Below are 4,611 nucleotides of genomic sequence, written 5' to 3'. Positions count from 1 at the left end.
TCATTCATATTGCTGTCCACTCATGTTTGTTCCAAGTTGAATCAAGGTCATTTTAAGAGTCTGATCATGTGATGCACTGATGACATCACGGACAGTCTGGGCATGCTTTATCCTGACAACCTTTGAGTAAACACATTTCAAATAAAGCCCTTGTTTGATTGTACCTTTTTGTGGCCTATTTGTACCTTTTGTGGTCTGAAAGCCTATCTTTCAAATATACTGTATAGTCAGCAAACATCATGGTTCTGTTGTTTGTGTCCAAATCTAGTTCAGCAATACTGTATGTACGTACAAAATGCACTGACCCCTGGAGTATATTATTAACAGCACAACTCCAGTTTAATCAGCAGCGCCAATTTTCATTTCATTATACTAGCTCTCGTCTATCAACCAACTTTGGTTGTGGCACTGTTTCCTTCTGGTACAATATGCCTAAATGTTTCCAGCAAACATCTTGTAAGGCACCTTATCAAACACCTTCTGAAAATGTATATACCTGTTTCTGCCACAACAGAGACTGAACCGCAAATGTTTTTAATTGGCTGTAAAGTATTGTGGCATGTCCTGAGGTTGTGACAGGTGCTCATCAAGTGCAAGTTCTTCCCTTCCTTATTTTTTTAACACCACATTCCTTTTTATCTATCCAATTAGTAATTTCTTCAAATAACTTCGTCAAACATGACTTGCTTTTAACAAAAACCTGCTGGCTTCCTTGATTAGCCCAGAATTTGCAAATGCCTACTAATTTTATCTGGAATTATGGATTTGAAGAGATTGCCTCCAACTGTAATTAGAATAACTGGCCTATGGTTACCCAATTTTTCCTTCCTTCCAATCTTGAACAGGAAGAATCAAATTGCTTGTCTGCACTCCCACCACACAATTTACATATTTAAAGAGGATTGAAAGATTGTGGTCAAAGTCTCTGCTTTCTGACTTTCAGTAGTTTTGAAGTACATGCTACTAGGTCAAGGGACACCTTGAGGTTCAAAAGTTTATGCAAAACCCATTACCTTTCTTTACCCCGTCAAAAGTTTTGATACCCTTTTGTATGTCTATGCACACTCACTTTGTCAGTAATTTATAACTGCAAACTATTTGATCACATTTCAGCCAATACTTCATGCTCCACAATTTCACTCCCTTCATCGCTATTTTTAAAATTTCCTTACAAAAGCTTTTACAATTTATCTTTTAACCCTTCTCATCTCCCTTTTCACCTCCCTGCAATGTCTACAACATGAAAGGTGCTAAGCAAGCACAAGTACTTCTTTCTGTCTGCTGCATTTCTTTTACCTATCCAATTAATACATAAATGCAAATCTGTCTTTTTTTCCTCATCACCTGTATTCTAATTTTTTCGTAATAGTAATGACTCTCGTGTATAAGGATGTCTTTATTGTAGTAAGATATCCCAAGGTGATCTACAGGAGCGGTAGGTATCGAGCAAGATTTGACATTGAGCCACAAAAGAGATATTAGGTCACATGATGATAAAAAGCTTGGCCAAAGGGAATCATAGAATGGTTACAGTACAGAAAGAGTCCATTTGGTCATGTCCTTGCCAGAACTCTGCAAAAGACTTCTGCTCACCCCACTCTCGCATCCTTTCCACCTGGTCCTGCAAATTCTTCTCCTTCAGTGCTAATCCAATTCCCCTTTGAAAGTCACTATTGAATCTAGCTCCAGATCCTAACCGCTTGCTGTGTTTTTTTTTATTCATTCATGGGATGGGCGTTGCTGGCTCAGCCAGCATTTATTGTCCATCCCTCAGGGCATTTATGGTCAACAACAACATTGCTGTGGGTCTAGAGTCACATGTAGGCCAGACCAGGTAAGGATGGCAGATGTACTTCCCCAAAGGATATTAGTGACAAGATGATTTTTTACCACAATTGACAATGATTTCATGGTCATCATTGGACTTTTAATTCCAGATTTTATATTGAAATCAAATTCCACTATCTGTTGTGGTGGGGTTTGAATCCAGGTCCCCAGAGCATTACCCTGGGTGTCTGGATTACTAGTCCAGTGACGATACCACTGCGCTACTGCCTCCCGGTAAAATAATTTATCCCCCTGTCACTTTTGCTTCCTTTGACAATCACCTCAAATCAACATCCTCTGGCTCTCGAACCTTCTGGCAGGGGGAACAGTTTCTCCCCATGACCCTCATGATTAAATCTCCTCTCAACCTTCCCCACTCCATGGAAAACAATCCCAGTATTTTCATTTTATCCAAGCAACTGAACTTGCTCATCTCTGGAACCATTCTCTCATTCTGAGCTTCCAGGCCTTTTCTGCAATCTCCCTAAAGCCTTCACTTTCTTCCCGATTCAAGATGCCCAGAAATGGATACGTTGCTCTGGTTGAGGCTGAATCAGTGTTTTATAAAGCTTCGGCGTAACTTCTTTGCTTTTGTATTCTATGCCCAAAATTGCACATGCCTTCTTAACCACTTTCTCAATCTGCTCTGCCACCTTCAATGAGATTTGTGTACATGAACCCTGTGATAACATTCTCGTAGAACATAGAACATAGAACACGAGTACGAGTTCCCATGGTAGCGGATGGAACCCCAACCAGCTGGGACATTTTAATAAGCCCTTTAAATGCAGCTCCCACACTCACCGGGAGTTCCAATAATCACGGGCTGGATGTTGTACACTGAGGCTTTATTTGTTGAGTTAAAATAAACCTGTTTAGTCTTTGTGTCTCCTGGATTACTACATACAGCTAGCCTCTTGGCTCCAGTATCTCTTTGAGAATTGTTCTTCTTCCATAAATATTTGATCGCACACTTTGCAGCATTAAATTTAATTTGTCACTTTTATGCACATTCTATTCTATTAGCCTGTCTGTTATCTTATCACTGAGCTCCTCATTGTTCACCTTACTTTCCAAGTTTAGGGCTAACTGCAGATTGTGAAATTGCATCCTGAACATCCAAGTCTGGGTCATGATTTTGTGATCATCAGTGAAGCAAGAAGGCTTGCTGCTGTTCTTGACCTTGCTGAGACATCTAGTGATCTCTGTGAGGAAAACTTCAACTTCATACATGTGCAATTGATTGCAGTGTTGTTTAAAGGGGATTCCCAACATATGATCATATGAATCAGGAGCAGTAGTAAGCCATTTGACCCAAGTGAGCCTGCTCCACCATTTGCTAAGATCATGGGTGATCAAGTTTATTTTCTTGTCTACCTCCCTTTGACTCCCTTGGCAGTCGTGAATATGTGAGCATTGAGCTACGGTGATGATATCCAGCTGTCCAAGCAGCCAGTCACATTGAAGAATTTTCACAGTCAGCCAACCAGAAAGTAAAAAGTCATGCACATGGGGTTAAGGTAAAAAGTTGAAAAATCATGAGCAGATTGAAAAATATTCTAATTGGAATGTTTTTGATCATAATACAGGCAATTAACAACATCCCATGTATATAAAATGATTTTTCTTCAGGAACAGATTGGTTATTCAGCAGTAGATATGTCTCGCATTTCTGCTTAAAACCCAGTTATATCTCCTTTTTTACGAACATAAGAATTAAAAAATATATATAAATTTAGAGTACCCAATTTATTTTTTCCAATTAAAGGGCAATTTAGCATGGCCAATCCACCTATCCTGCACATCTTTGGGTTGTGGGGGCGAAACCCACACACACACAGGTGAATGTGCAAACTGCACATGGACAGTGAACCAGAGCCGGGATTGAACCTGGGACCTCGGCGCCGTGAGACAGCAGAGCTAACCCACTGTGCCACCGTGCTGTCCTACGAACATAAGAATTAGGAGCAGAAGTAATAATTCAGTCCTCAAGCCTGCTCCGCCATTCAGATCATGGCTGATCCTTCCCTGGTCTAAAATCTACTTCCCTACCTGTTCCCCATATCCATTTAAACCATTAAAAAAAATCAGAAATATATCTATCTCATTCTTGAAGCCATTTCATGACTCAAACTCCACCACACTATGGGGCAGCGAGTTCCACAAATGTACCAGCCTTTGCGGGAAGTCGTTCCTCCTCATTTCAGTTCCAAATCTACTGCGCCCGAACCTATATCCGTGACCTTTCATTCCAGATTGTCCCACATGGGTGAACGTTTGGCCTACGTTTACTTTATCAATGCCTTTTAATATTTTACATACCACGATCAGATCCCCTGTCGATGGATCCTTGGGGGTAGGGAGTTCCTGATGTCCTGCAGAGTTGCAATCAGCAACTTTATTGAGTGTTGCGATCCCAGCCCAGTGACCTCATTGGCTGAAGGCCAAAGAAACTTCTGGAAAGTTGAAAATAGGGGGATAAGAAAAAGACACCCAGAGACCTTCCCCAGTGAAGACTCGATGGCGAGCAAGATCCACCTTCGCAGGAGAGGGCCCTGAGATGACTGAAGATTGGACCCGCAGCTCGATCAATCTTGTCAGATAGTATTTGGAATAATTTGGAAGAATAACTGTTTTATGGTGTTTTGAATATCTTGAACACGTGTTTGTCCTTTGCTCATCTTAAATAAGGCCACCTAGATGAAACGTTTTACTGATAAACTAGCCAAAGTGTCTGATAATTTACAGAAAACAAGGTCGTTAGGATTTGTCCAGCCTTTTGTA

The 4,611-nt window shown here is 40.7% G+C and overlaps 1 protein-coding gene across 9 annotated transcripts in view; it reads left to right on the top strand.

Moving 5' to 3' along the window:
• Positions 1-4,611, top strand: part of LOC119966499 (partitioning defective 3 homolog) — a 939,848-nt gene that overhangs the window by 354,893 nt on the left and 580,344 nt on the right. The gene's annotated exons all lie outside the window — the stretch shown is intronic.

This window comes from Scyliorhinus canicula, chromosome 5 (assembly GCF_902713615.1).
Source record: "Scyliorhinus canicula chromosome 5, sScyCan1.1, whole genome shotgun sequence".
Taxonomy (NCBI): domain Eukaryota; kingdom Metazoa; phylum Chordata; class Chondrichthyes; order Carcharhiniformes; family Scyliorhinidae; genus Scyliorhinus; species Scyliorhinus canicula.
Note: the sequence above shows the minus strand (reverse complement) of the source record. Positions and strands in the feature narration are given on the sequence as shown.